Source organism: Symsagittifera roscoffensis, chromosome 6 (assembly GCF_963678635.1).
Source record: "Symsagittifera roscoffensis chromosome 6, txSymRosc1.1, whole genome shotgun sequence".
NCBI lineage: Eukaryota > Metazoa > Xenacoelomorpha > Acoela > Convolutidae > Symsagittifera > Symsagittifera roscoffensis.
This window is the reverse complement of record NC_087067.1, coordinates 14,356,919-14,373,494: the sequence shown is the minus strand read 5'-3', so window position 1 is coordinate 14,373,494 and position 16,576 is coordinate 14,356,919. Positions and strand designations below refer to the sequence as shown.

At 32.6% G+C, this 16,576-nt stretch overlaps 1 protein-coding gene across 3 annotated transcripts in view; it reads right to left on the bottom strand.

Annotated features, from left to right (window-relative positions):
* Positions 1-427: 427 nt before the first annotated feature.
* LOC134848087 (uncharacterized) overlaps positions 428-16,576 on the bottom strand; it is a 42,655-nt gene continuing 26,506 nt past the window's right edge. For all 3 annotated transcript variants that reach the window (XR_010162893.1, XM_063865429.1, XM_063865430.1), the window contains one exon: positions 428-1,225. The gene's annotated coding sequence lies outside the window, so the exon portion shown is untranslated. The remainder of the gene's footprint in view (positions 1,226-16,576) is intronic.

Sequence of the window (16,576 nt, the reverse complement as noted above, 5' to 3'; positions counted from 1 at the left end):
GTTTATAGCGCAAAAAATATGGCGCGGTAACTATCCCAAATTGGCCAAAGTGGCAATCTTTAAATCCCCATTACTTTACAAAAAATGATGACAGTAAAATATTTTTTCAAATTTAAGCGCAGGACGAAAATACTTTTTGAATTATTTTTTTTAAATTTCCTTCAAAAATGGCTAGTTAAAAAGTCAAAATTTGTGAAGAAAAAACCCACCCCACTCCATTACTTTCGTTACAAAAGTCGGAACAAAAACAGTCTATTGATTTTTTTTTTCAAAGCAACGAACGCTTTCTCAAGTAGTCTAAGAAAACCAAAAGTCTTTCAAATGATTTATATAACCTCACTTGAAAACAATTCATTATAATCATTAGATGTAGTGACAGAGTAATATGTACATCAATTAGAAAGTTAGAAAGTCAGTAAGCCGACGAATTTGTCAAAACTTCTTCAGCATGCTACTATTGATTTATTTATAAAAAAATAAAACTAGAAGAAATTTTGAAAAAATAGATTTATTCCCGGACAATTGCAAGCAATTTTCCCGGACAATTGTTCCAGTTAGAAAAATCTAAATCTGTATCAGCAATCATTGCAATACATGTAGTTCAACAAACTTTTCTACTTGTTTACCAGATCAAGTTTATCTGAAGCAACTTTAAACGCTTAAATTGTCTGAAAACTAAAACTTCTTAGCATGAGCAGGCGTGTTTAGTTAGCAGTCTATTTACAGAACACACTTTTAAATATATTAGATAAATGACATTACATTATTTAAAAAATGATTGTAAATGATCCACGACTTATTGAAGCATTTCAAATGCATTAACATCTTTCGATACAAGTAGCTTGAGAACAGTTTCTTCGTCATCGTTTAAATACTGGGACTTCATTTTAGCTAAATCGTCCATTTCCATTTCAAATAATTTGATCAAAATATCGCAGCACTCTATGTTGGAAGGGTTCATATGGAATCCTTTCATCGCAAAATTTAGCGCGTCAATAGCGAAATAATTAACTGGTAGAGCGGCTGATAGTTCTAAACAACTACGTGCAGCACCAGCACATTCGTTGGATATTTCTTCGCGCTTCTTCCCCCGAACAGCAGCTTTCGTCTCCGTGTTCAAAATCTGTTTATATTCTGCCAGGAGAGAACAAATTTTTGCTTTTAATCTTTGAATAACTGACCCAGCCGAGGACATCTTAGCGACTACTTCCGTCAGCTGATCAATCTAAAAACAAAACATTGGGTGATTTTGTTATAATTAATATAACGAAGGTTTTAAACCTTAAACTTCAGAAAACGAACATTAACCAATTTTTATGATTCGTTGAGATTTTTTTCTCAGATCAATTTTATCTTAACTAATTGTCCCAACTTTGAAAGAAATGGACGGCATATATCAGCTCGAGGTGATTTTTTTCTTCAGACTTATTTCGATATTTTTACTAACACTTTTTGACGTTTTTTATACCATTCGAAAGGTATTGTTGCCTTGAGTTCAAATTTAAAGAATTTGTCACCTGCGATTGTTCTTCTTAAAGTTATGGGGTTTCAAAGATTGCTATATTGGCTTGAAGCAGGCTATTTGTCTTAATTGCTACGTTACTAGGGTTGAAATTTAGCACTTAGAATTTATATGGCTTGTGTGGGATGAGTTTCAGAAAAAATAAACAGTTAAGACAAATAGCCTGCTTTTGAAAACAGTTAAGTTTTCAAAAGTTTATAGATCTTTCTTCTTTGTTTTTTTTGACAAAAACATCAATATTTTTTAAAGTAAACACGGAACCACAGACAGGTAGTCGTAACATTCAACCCTGATGCGGCCAATCTTGTTTAAATTTATGACGGATAAATTACATTCTTGTTTAAACTAATCAGGAAGAGCTCAAAATTTGGTAAATTGAATATCCAATTCAGCTGAAATCGGTTTTCCTCAGCTTATGTGAATCACCAGTTACCAATTTAGCCAAAAACAACTAGTTTGCAGATATGTTTTAGCCATCGATACTCTATTTATCCACAGTGCTCATTCCGAAGACGGAAAATTAACGCAAATTTTTCGAAGACAACATACTAACACAAATTTCATGCCACAAAAAAATCATTGGCAATTGCAACTTGAACAAGTTGAACTATACTTTTTTTACCAATTCAAAAAAGTCTCAATATACCAACAAGACTGCTTGTTTATCAGGGCAAAGCGCCGATTGCCGTAAATTGTCGATCAGAAGTAAGTTTTTTAGTTTAAAAAGTCCTAGAAAAAATTTGAAAAATAATAGAAGTTCTCCAATTAAAAAATTTTATCTTCATTTTTATCCCCACAAACTATGTATAGTACTATGTATTATAATTTAAAAGTGGTAATGATTAGAGGCGAACTGTTTGCCTCAGTTCACTTTGAGCTGATACAACTGGCCTCTTACGCTGTAGTCTAGATCGCACGCTAATTATCACAATCTGGATTAAAATCGCTAAAATAGTCCCCAGTGGAACCTAATCCACACTACATTTTATTATTTATTACTTCGACATTTAATCACTGTAAAGTATTTAATATTAACCAATCACAATCCATCTAACTAACTACCCACTTATTTGTAAGTGCTGAAATTACTTGTAATTTCAGCACCAGAGAGATTTGAATTTAACTTAGAAAATAGTTGACTCTTCCGAGTACTTCAGCAGCCGCAACAATACCAGTATACTCTAGATCTATTGAGCCTAGCAGAGACTAGTTAAACACCCTGAGACTAGTAGTAATAAGAGTAAGATTAGGATCGGTATTAGACTAAGAAGTTGCACTAAACATAAGAAAGACCACCATAAACCCAACATAAAACGTTATCACATAACAGGACCTCTCACAGAAACAGCATGCAGTCATACTCCCACTCCTGGCCTAACCCACCAGAGAGGACGTCCTGAGCATGCTCTATAGCCGGCCTAAACCACCGCGCTACATCCACGCTTTGTGACCACACTTCTATTTTTAATAAGAGGTACTCAAGGGTGAGTAACTCTTCAAAATAACCAAACTAAAACAAAATGCTTTTGTGAAAACAACTAACCAAAATCATAATTAAAACACTGAACTAATAAAAATTTTATAAAATGTAAATTATACTTTGGTAATAAAATGTAATATATAGATCAGCATACAACAACAAAGACGAACATCCAAAGACAAAATGACCCCACTACACTCGAAAAAGAATGGCCAACCACAACTAATATGCCGTCCACAATCACAACTCAAAGGATTTAGAGTACGACTTGATTTCGCAGAAAAGGACTTCATTGAACTAGACCAATGACCACCTCGGTGTTCAAGTATAAGTACAGATCCAAGTTACAAGGCATCCCCTCCACGCACAATCTCCACACCATTCCCAGACGAGGTCGAACACAAAAGAAGTTCTCTACATAAATCAGAAAAACCCGTCATAGCAAACCATTCTGAAATCAGATTGATTTCATTGGGAGACACCGTCGTTGTCACAAGAAGACACAACGATTGATGTCCCTAACTCCAGCGTCCTGGAACTTCTCTAACAAGAGAAACCGGACAAGAGTACGATGTTCGCCAAATACCAACGTCCATCATCCATCCTTTGAATTGCAGAAAGATAATTCTAAAAAACTCTGTAAAACCCGGATGGGTGGAACCTGATCTAAACTATATTTTATGATTGGATAAATTAGATATTTTACCACTGTAAAGTATTTAATATTAACCAATCATGATCCATTTAACTAACAACCCACTTATTTGTAAGTGCTGAAATTACTTGTAATTTCAGCACCAGAGAGATTTGAATTTAACTTAGAAATTAGTTGCCTCTCCAAGAGAACTTCAGCAGCCGCAACAAAAACCAGTATACCCTAATTCTATTGAGCCTAGCAGAGACTAGTTAAACACCCTGAGACTAGAAAGTATAAGAGTAAGATTAGGATCGGTATTAGACTAAGAAGTTGCACGAATCTATCCGGCCGAAAATAAGATAGCGTGACGAGCAGACGGTGTACCCTATCCGAAATTTTTCTATGAGCTAGACCCCCATACCTAACTCATCTGGTGCGACCATAAGTCTCGAACAAGACCTTAAAAAACAAATTAGCTTAGAAAAAATTAGATTAGAAAATAGACAAAAACATTTTCAAAATGTTATACGATAATAATTTAATTGAATGGTCTCTACGACTCAATAGATCAAAACCACTCTTCCGAACAATACTAGAACAACGACGTATTGGAATCAGACCTCGGACAAGAGACGACATACGATTACGAAGAAACTTACCGAATAGTTTCATGATCGTACGCCAAAAGCCACAACAAACTTTTATATTTAGAATTATACCGGCAATGAATTTAGATTTTCGTTCGCAAACATAAAGTTCTTGAAGAAAAATCTTCAATGCATTTACCAGGCGTTAAATAAATTATTAATGTTCATTAACGATTGATAAAAACATCACTAATCAATTCTTCAACTGCAGTACTATATAAAACATATTTTAAAATAATTTATTCAAAATAAAAACAAAAATTAGTAGCATGACAATAAATCGTTAGTAAGCATTAATTATCCTGTTGTTCCAGCTTCATCACCTAAACATAACAGCCATCATAAATAAACTAACTTCATCAAAACTAAAAGTCACAAATTAATATTCCAAAATTTTTAAACTTTATACAAACTAAACCTAAAAACTTTTTAATCTTAAACCAGATCATCAAGGCTTATCCTTGGATCTAATTTAATTTTCTATCCTAAAGTTTAATTCTGATCATCAAGGCTTATCCTTGGATCAAAAGAACAATTTTGTTCCCCCCACCCACCTATCAAGTGTCTAACGACCTCAAACGTCGATTCACTCTCCAACCTTCCCAATGAAGAACTTCGATTATTCATCCTTCACTTGACCCCTCCTCTTATACGACCCAGGATAATCTTAGACTTAGTAAGTTTAAAATAGTACCTAACGAACTACTCGCGTTCTAATTATACCTGAACCTTGTGGATCGATTTACTATTCTCCAACCCTTGAACACAATCACTACCCCTAAGTAAGATTAAGTAAGTTAACACCTTAGCTTATACTAGCCACGAGAAAGTAAAAATCATTCTCCGGAATCGATATACTTTTCTCTCCAATCCTGAATAAAAAGACCCAGGCTAGGCTAACCAAAAAATCGTAAGGACTAACAGTCTAGGAAATTAAAACCACTTACAAACAACCTTGCACCCATCATCCTAAACCTTATGTCATTAAAAAATCTAGGAAATAAACAAACAATCGTCATACACAATTGTCAAATTGAAAATCAAAAATACGATCTTGTTATAACCCCGCATACACAAAAAATTGAATTCATTCACACAAAACGACAATCACTAAAAAGAACAATTCAAAGAAAACAAAGACAGATAACACGAAAAAGATTTTCAAAACACCGAAACGCATTTTCCAACTCAGAAGTCAGTAGTCTCGACGCACTATACAAAGTAGAAGATTCAATAAATCAGTCTTATCCAATTCAGGATTCAGTATATTTTTCCGACTCAGAAACAAATACAATTTCATCGAAAAAAGGAAAAAATAGAATAAAAAAGAAACACAAGCATAAACCAGTACATCTATACAATTGGAGTCAACCAATCAGACACATTAACAATTATCTATTAACAGTCATCAAACGTAACAATGAGCAGCCACACTCAAAGTGAAGAAAGCATAGATCACGAACAAGCATTCCCTTTTGTTATAGACTCAGATACTGATAGAGGACAAATAAAATTCTCTAAAAATTTACTGATAAATCTATTTGAACCAGGAATCAGTCCATGTAAAACAGAATTTCCAGATGTAAGAATACGAAGACAACTAATAAATCACTATATAAAAGATATCGCAAAAATAATACAACAATACGGTATCTGTAGTGACTATAGGAATCTGTACACCAGAAAACAGAAATACGTTGTTCAAACAGATGATCTTGATCTCGAATTTCCAAAAGTATTCACAGAATATATTAAAAATATACAATACCATAACTCACAGAGAGCAAATTCAATATTCACAAATGAAGTTTTTGCTATAATATACACAAATTTAAATTTATTAGAAACAACAGAAACCCAAAGTACATCACCAATTCAGAGATCTAGACACACTAAAGTTAGAAACGAAATCACCGCATTTTCTACATTTTTATACGCAATCCGTGAAAATTTTTCAAATAATGACGTTTCACAAAATTCCAAACACGACTTACAAAAAATATTAGCAGGTTTATAATTGATTATTTCGGACATAATATAGATTTAATACACGAAGCAAGAAAAAATTTTAGACCTCAAAGTAACACTGACGACACAGTCATTCATGAACAATCAGATTATGTTTGGGACCCCGATTGGTCTCATCCATTATTTATACACTTCCCAAATGCTATTTCAAGTCAAGCGATAGACACAATATCTTTTCACCAAAATTATATAAATATTATACCATTAACAATTGACGCGACACCTTTAAATTATAATACATTTTTGCCTGATACACAAAATAATAGTTTAAATTCAACGGTTAATCATAATGAGACCTCAATGGAACTCGAAATCTTACACAACAAGATATTCAAACACCATCACAGTTCATAAATGAAGAAATTGTTCACACGACAAAAACAACTACGCAACAAAGTATTTCACCAATACACCCAAATTTCACAACACCAAAAAATAATAAAGTGACATCACCACAAATAACGTTACAATCAACTGTAAAACCTTCAGCCACTTTAGCCCCTAAATTTTCACATATGGATTACCAAACATATAGACCAATGACAAGACCACCAAAATCAAGAAGGACATTCACAAGAAATAATTTTGCAGAACACAATTATAATTGCACACATCCACCAAGAACAAACTACTCCCCACGAAAACCTACTAATAATCATGTATATTCCAACAATTGGGATAGACCAACGACAACAAACAATTCAGTAAATTTTCAACCTACTCAGCATCCTACACGGGATTATAGCGAAAATTACCCATTTTTTCAACAATATAAAAATTGACGACAGAAATCTCACCATACGGATTATGTATCATCCGATGATGATCATTTACCAGATATTTTTGAACCATACATACAAGAGTATCGAACACGAAAACCACAACATACTCAATATAAAAGAATTTTTCCTGAAAACCCGCTAGATACTCAGCATCAACAACCACAAATGCCAAATTCATACAATACACAATTTTTTCAACCAATGCAAACACAAAATCCAATGACTATGCATTCATATCAACCAAATCAAATGCAAAATGAAATCCCATTACCATATTATCTACAACATGAAATCACAAAAAATCAATTGACAAATTTTTCACAAATACCAAACGCCGCAGAGTCATTACAAATGACGATGAACCCATATCTCATGGGAGGATCATCAATAACATCAAAGAATCAAAGAAACCACTCATGGTATTTACAGGAACAGACACCCTGAATACTCAGTAGAAGACTACTTAAACGCAGTAACAGCAAACCTGATTTTAAATATAGGACCTGAAGCAATAAATACACCACTCCATCAAAATTGGATACATCGCCGCACAGCGTTGATACAAACAACACTAGATGGCGCAGCACAAAAAATGGTTTTCAGTACTACCTATAGACATAAAATCAGATTGGAAAAGATTCACACAGGAATTCTCAAAAATGTTTGATTCTGAAAGAAACAAACAACATCAAAGAGTTTTATGTAATGAAATTCGAAGATTACCAAATGAAACAATAAAACAACTAGCAGTCAGAATCGAAACACTAGTTCGAAAAGCATATTCGCTTAATACACACGATTATAAAAACACAAAAATGACAGAAATCCTAATGATGACCTTAACACCACAATTAAGAAAAATTGCAATAAAGAAAAGAGCATCTCATCCTTCCTCAATTCGAGAACCAGATCTAGATTTCAGAAAACTAGTCGATAAATTAGAACAAGCAGAGATAACAATGAAACTCGAAGAAACCGAAAACTTGAAATTACAATATGTTAATCACATTGAAACAAAAACTACACACATTAACAATATACAAGAATCAGATGTAGACCTATCTGAAAAAATCACCGAAGTTTTAAACATCTATGAAAAAAATCCAAACTGGAATCGCAAACCATCTTTTAAGAAATGGTGTAATTATTGTCGACGATACGGACACAGTATCTCTGATTGTAGACAAAGAACCAAACAAATTATTTTATCAATACATGAAAAAAGATCAAAACCTACCAAACGAAATGTATACAGTAACACCAGTTCAGGAAAACCACTTCCGAACAATATTAATTACACAAGGAATCAATCACCATATAACTCAAGTTATAGAGGTAGATCACCCGAACAAAGAAATCCACGAAATTTCTCACAAAATAGATATAGTCGATCAAATAGTAGAAACAATTATCCACGATCAAATTCAAAATCAACACAATTTGTTTCAGCATCCAGTTCCCAGTCAAACAGAAGTAGACATTATTCAAACCATCAGTCACGAAATTCATCTTATAATAGAAATTGAAACTTTTCAAATAATAGGAACAGAAACTATTCAAACAACAGAAATAGAAGCTATTCCAACAACCGTAAAAATTATCCAAACAATAGATCACGGAATAACTCATACAACAGATCAAACTATCATAGATCAAATAACCATCAACACATTAGATCGAGAAATAATTCACAAAATCGAAATTCCAGTTACAATAATCGATATAGAAATTACTCCCAATCACCTCATAGGAATAATAATAGTTATCACAATTCTCAACACAGACATAGAAGCAATACACCAAAACACCAAAGACAAATTAATCAATTACAAACAAACAAGAAATAACTCAAGACCCCCCAGCTATAGAAAACACAGAAAATATCGAATTACAAGTAAACCACATTAATTGCGAATCAACAGACAGTGAAAGCGATACAGATAATAATATCTTAATTAACATGATAACTGTTCATAATGACTATGAATCAATCGCATATGAAGAACCTTTTAGTTCACACATATATGAAAATCAATTAGAACTCCTTAATAATTAATATTTAGTACCGAATAATAATAGTACACAAACCACCCAGGAATTACATAGAATTCAAACGAAAAATTCATTGACAAAGACAAAGCAAAAAACCTAACTACAAATCACATATATCAGAACGTCCAAAAAGAACAGCCACGAGAAAAAATTTGGACAATCCCATTTCTCTTAAAGCCCAAAAAACAAAGAATTTCAACCACCAGATCTTGAAATTGATTTTTTAATCGATTCAGGCGCAGAATCAAATATCATCAATATCCCTACATGGAATGAAATCAAATTATTACACCCAAATTTAAAACCTTTAGAAACATCTAGCAAGTTAGCAACAGCACAAGGATCAATGTTAACGAACTATGGAAAAATCCAATTATTCCTTGTTCCCACAAGAACAATGGAACAAAATAAAATTCTAAACAAAACATTCAAACAAACATTTCATATCACTGATATCATAGGCATACCATCTATTACTAAGTATATACCAACCATAAACATATTAAATAGTAAGTTACACATAAAAGACAAATACACAAAAATAAAGAACGCCACTTTAACATTTTTCCAAAGATTAAACAAACAACCACCATTTTTCTCCAAATTCTACCCAATTTATAATCAAGAACGAAGACACCTGAAACCACTATCAGGAACTGTTTATAAATTCTCCATAAAACAAGTTCATCAGTATAACACAAATCAAAATAAACAACAACTCTTTATGTAAAATTTTGAATTCCGACCAATTCACAAATTTTTCAAAATAACCATATCATCAATAAGATATGAAAAGGATATTAATTCAGATATTATTTCACTACACGTATATAATAATACACCAAATAAAACAACATTACCCCTAGGATTATTAGGATATTGCGAGACAAACGCAACAACTTCACCTGTAAAAGAAGTAGCATACAGAGTTAATAATATACTGCAATTACTTGACATTTGCCAATCCACAATTCTCAACGAAGAATTATCTATAAATAATATAATAAGTAATGAAAAAAGAAATAGACTATTTCACAAAAACCCCATATTTTAAACCAACTTTTGATATAACAAAATATACAAAAGACCAAAAGAAATTTTTAACTACGTTCAATTTTCAACACTCACAGATAACACAAAGTGAATTTGATAAGCTAGCACAACAGCTATTAAAATATTCATCAGTTTACGCAACATAAAAATTTGACGTAGGAAAAGTCAGTTAATCCCTACATCTTCCATTAAAACCAGACGCAGTTTTCAAAAACAAAGAGCAAGTAAAGTACCAATTCACTTACATGACAAAGTCAACAGATTATTAAATGTTTTAGAACAATATGAAATTATATCACCAGTAAATAAAGAAGAACAACCAAAGGGTAACACATTTATCAACCCCGTTATCATTTTAGCAAAAGGCGAATCACTAAAGATAGTTTTAGACGCCAGATATCTCAATTCACTAATTGATGAATCTAAATGTAATTGGCCTATTGAACCCATACAAGTAATTTTAACAAAAATTAACGGAAAATATTTCACAACCGCAGACATGAACAGTGCTTACAATCAAATGCCTTTAGACGAACAATCACGACGTCTAACACAATTCGTTATTGGAAATCAACAATACGAATTTAATCGATTATTCTATGGCATATCCATAGTACCAGCAGCTTTCTCAGCCTTCATGAGCAAAATTTTTAGACCACTAATACTAAAAAAAAATGCAATCACATATTTAGACGATGTCTTCATGCAATCGCAAACTAAAGACGAAATGTTTACAATTTTAGAGCAATATCATAAAATTCTTCAGAACGAAAATCTGAAGGCAGCCCCAGATAAATCACATTTCTTCCTAACACGAGTAAAATTTTTAGGACATAACATTGAACGAAACACTATTACTCCATTAAAATCACGCATTGACGCAATTCAAAAACTCCAGCCACCAACAAATAAAAAGAAAATTCAAGAATTCCTCGGAATGTTAATTTTCTTAAGCAAATACGTTTACAAAATGCAACTATACTTAGGACCATTTTATAACATCCTCAGACAACAAAATAATTTCGAATGGACCACTGAACATCAAACACGATTTGAAGAAATCAAAAAACTGTTAACGGAACAAATATCAAACACAATTCCAGATCCGAACCAGCCATTTTACGCTATGTGCGATGCTTCAATTTTTGGCATCCGCGCAGCACTATTACAATCACATAGTGGAACAAACAAAATGAATCTAATATCAGAAAATTCACGACTTTTTACTCAAGCCAAATTACGACTCTCCACACTAATGAGAGAATGTACAGCTATAATTTATACACTTACAGAATACGAATTTCTAATCCTTGAATCAAAACATCCAACAGTTCTATTCACAGATCACAAACCAATTATATTTCTTTTTACACAAAAGTCAAATCCAAATCATAGAGTATATAGATTTCAACTAATTCTAATGAAATTCCCAAACTTACACATAGTTTGGACAGCAGGAAAAAATCTTGCATTACCAGACACCTTAAGTAGAAATACACCACCAGAACTACTTACACGAAAAACTACAGTTGAAATACCAAAAAACATTAAATTCTATCTCGCAAAAGACGAAACATCACCCAGACTAGAATGCAAATACGCAGTAAAAACTGATATAGACCAAACGCAAATAATTAATCTACAACATTTTCCACTTTATCTAGATTGTCAAAACAATCAATACGAAGTTGATTTATTAGGTACATCAACATTCAAACCTATTCCACACTCACAATGGATAACAGATAATACAAAACAAAAGAAAACCAAACAACACTCTCATAAAATAGATCCTTTTTCCACTAATTGAAAAATAAAACTTAACTGATAAAATAAATTTATCAGGACCACAAGTTAAAGACACAAAATATACTATCAACCAAGTTTTTAACCTTCGCGACCCACTTGATATAATCCCTTTATCAAAAACAGAAATTGACAATATTTTTCTACCACCAACAGAAAACATCACACTCGAACTTTTAAAACGATATCAAAATTTAGACCCAGTAATACGACAACTCAAATCATGGCACAAATATAAAACAAAACCAGCAAAAGCTGATACTACAATTTTAGGAAACAAAACACTTCTTCGCTATTTCCGAAAATTTAATAACACAACAATCAACGAAAACACAAATCTTCTAGAATATCAACTAGATGATTTTAAAGTCCCCTGTCTTCCTTTAAGTATGATATTAATAGCATTCAATATCACTCATACACAAAATACAAAAGGACACTCCGGATCAGAAAAAAAACATATTCAAATTTTACACAAAATTTTTACTTTCCAAACGCTCCAATTTGGATAAAAGTATTATGCAATGATTGTATAATATGTCAACTAAACAAACCTTACCCAAATCAGAAACAAATAGCACATAAACAAGATTTTAAAGGACAAAGTCTATACTTTAATCACAGAATATCATTTGACACAAAAGGACCAATTTCCCCATCCTCAGAAGGAAATTCATACATTATGGTCATTGTTGACTCATTTACACATTATGTAGCACTCAACCCAGTACCACATTGTAATGCTTATTACGCTTACACAACACTCTACGAACATTGGATAGCAAAATTTGGATTAACAGAAATTCTAGTAACAGACAACGGTACGGAATTCATTAATAAGGAAATAATCACACTATGTCACCTGTACAACATAAAACATAAACCACGTACATTTCATGCACCTTGGACAAATTGATTATTCGAAGGTATGAATCGTTCTCTACAAGAATACCTTAGATGTATCATAAATTGAAATGATACAAAATACACAGAATGGTCAACAGATGTAAAATTATTCCCATTAGCATACAATTCACAAATAACGACAACCTTAGGAATGTCACCATATGAAATGGTTTTTAACCAAAAACCAAGAAAACCAATAATGTTCACAGCAAATGCACATAAAAATGCACAAGGACATTGCAAACCGACTAAAGATTCAATATGCTATAACCTACCATTCCATACACATGATGAAGATCATTTTCATCACCCACAAATTCTCAAACTAGCCTCCGGTACACACACCGAATGGATTTTAAACAGAGATAAAAAGCATAACGAAATCTACCAAAAAGTAACAAAGAAATTGTTACAACGACAAAATATTAATCACCAAATTAATCAACGATTTACGCCAGCCACCGATTTAAAAATAGGAACATTTGTTTTAATACCAAATTTTCAAACACAAAAAGGAATTTCTAAAAAACTGCAACCACTTAGAAAAGGACCCTACCAAATAATTGATAAACCAACTGAAGTCACATATAAACTTATAGATACAACAAAAAAAGAAATTGTTCAACACAGAAACAATCTATTACCTTATCATCCGAAAGAATACGCTTTACGCGAACTAACTCAACTATATTCTTTCACTGGTTTAAAAGTTATTCAAAATAACACACAAATAGAGCCAGTATTAAATGAAACTAATAAAAATCAACACACACAAATTCAACAACAAGACAGAATTCACAAAGACGTAAATACAATAGATTCAAATAATGTAGTAAAAGAAAGAAAAAATAGAAAAATGATAGAAAAAATCTTGCCACAAGAACAGAAAGAAAAATCTACACATAGAGAATCATCAAGATTTAGAAACCAACCACGTAAAAATAATAAAACATTCATCCCACAATCTAAAATATTAAAGAAAGTTGAATTTCAAAAATGAAACCATTTTCCTCTTCACACATTTTCACCTTCAGATACATCTCAGACATTTTCACTTTCGTATTTTCCAAATAACATGCTGAGATAAACACAAAGATTCTAGTTCAAAATCAACCAATAAGATTCACTCAAATCCACCACTTCCGAATCTCTAAATATCAACCTCTTAGCAGATAGACATTAATCTCCAGACATATCTGTAACTATAACTTCACAACCTCCAGGTCAAAAATAAGCAACTCGATAAATTTTGACAACTAAAATAAATATCACGATAATATTCCAACCCTCCCCTATCTAATAACCCAAAGATCATCAATATTTTCCCAAAATTACCCTCCAAAACCCCCCAACCAAAAATGGCAAATTAGCCTAAAGAAAAAATGAACCATGATCATTTTGCCTGAAGTACAAGTTTCTCAAAAATATCCCAGATTACCCACCAAATAAAAATAAAGTCAAGAAGAACTCCCGAGCACCATAAAATAAGCCCTCAACAATTTTTCAAGAAACTCAACCCACTTGTCAAAAAACCAATAAATAATCCGACCACACTTGAATATAGCCCCAGCAATTCAAAAAATATTCGACGAAGAAATCATTTTCTCAAATGCTTCTTTTCTCTACAGTTCTCTTCATAAAAAATCTACTCTTAAACCTTTTCTTCAAACTTTTTCTCATTTCTAAATTTTTCATCATACTTTGTATTGACATTTTTGAATTTTTCATAGTAATCCTAATAATTTTCTTTCACATAGCTTTGATTTTCTACACCCTATACGCCCTATATTCCCATTGTTCCCTACTCATTGACCACATATACAGGTACGCTAATTTCAAAACCAATTTAAATGATACGAACAATTTTTAGTAGAACAGATATTTTTCTCCTATTCATAATCTTCCTCACATTTGCAACATCCCTAATTATGACAATATGTAAATTATAAAAAAGGCAATAGTAACATTCGCATTAGCCACGATTCTTTTGATTCTATTCATTGAAGAATATTATAACAAACATAAATCTTCTCACTAAGTTGTTCAATATTACAAACACACTTTCAAAATTGCTAACCAAACACCCCCAAATCAGTCTTCACCGACAACTTCCCAAGAAAATCCAACGGTACCAACAACTACCCAAAACCCGCAAACATCCACACGAATTTCATTTCAAGATAACCCATACACTTTTGAACGACACGCTCCCTTATCTGAACCCCTAGAACCGGTTCAAAGACAAGCATCACTAAGCGAACCAACATATAATTTATATCCTACACTTCAACAAGACTTAAATCGAATCCGACACATTAGCCAAAATCACAACACAATCGAAGTAATTAGACAGATCATTCATCCAAGAAGAAATAGAAATTTTCAAACTCCTAGAATTACCTTTAGCATACCCCAATCTCCAACTCCATCAATTTCAGAAAACTCTAGTATAACGCTCCCAGATACACCAACGCTAACTCCCAACATTCAATCAGAACATTTAGGATCAACACCAACCTCAGCACAAATACGTGAAAACCCTTTTAACCAACCTAACCCAAACGAACGTCTACCCCATTGGGCAACACAATCCTACTCACAAGGAGAACTTAACTTAGTCAACGACCCAATAGATACTTCGTCAGAAACAACATTTTCATCCCTACTAGAAACACTATCACTTCCATCAACACCATCCCTAAGTCAAATTTCACCATCAATTTTCCCTTTAAATATCTCACACGATATTGAAACTAGATATAGTGAACAACCTACAAATATACCCCTCAGATTAGATTGGAATACATTTGTAGCACCACCACCATTGTTAGGACAACATAACGAAAGCCACCGACTACACAGTTGGGCACTTAACAGATTACAATACAGACAAGATATCCACGAAGATATCAGAGAACATAACGTACAAATATTAAATCAAAACAGCCTTCAACTAAAGTTTGAAATTACAGTTAAACTCAATAATATCGTTCAACATCCTTATCCACTAAGCCCTTCAAACATTACAGCTCAAACACTACCACCACCATTTATTACAACGGAAGTAATATATAAATACGATAGATATACAAAAACTACAATCGGATATATAACATTTTATAACCCATATTCAGGACTATCATACACATGTATATTTTAAGGATATTAATATTTCTACACATCTTTTATCTTATATTTTCCGAACAAAACACAAATCCATCTCCTCGCACAGGAACTCAAGACTTACTAGTAACACACTATGATTGCGAAGAAAACGAACAAAAATACAACAAAAATACGCAATAAATCAAGTATCACAATGCGAAACAGAACCACAAGCTATAGAAACTGCAAACATAATAGCAACACTATACTCAAAAGCCCGAGCAACAACAGTCACCGGATATAAATTCACAGCAACATTTTCCGAAAAGAAAGTACATTGCTCACAAGTTTCAAACGGAAATAAAAACAGACTTGACCACGAATCAATTTACCAAAGTAACATTGAAAGACTTTTACATCTCAATCCCGATGATTGTAAAGTCGAATTACACAGGCTAAATCTCACAAATAACAAGCACTCAGACAGACAAATAGTACACTTCCATGTCTTTAGCGATTCTGTACACCAAGCAGAACTTGAACGCTATCAAGGACATA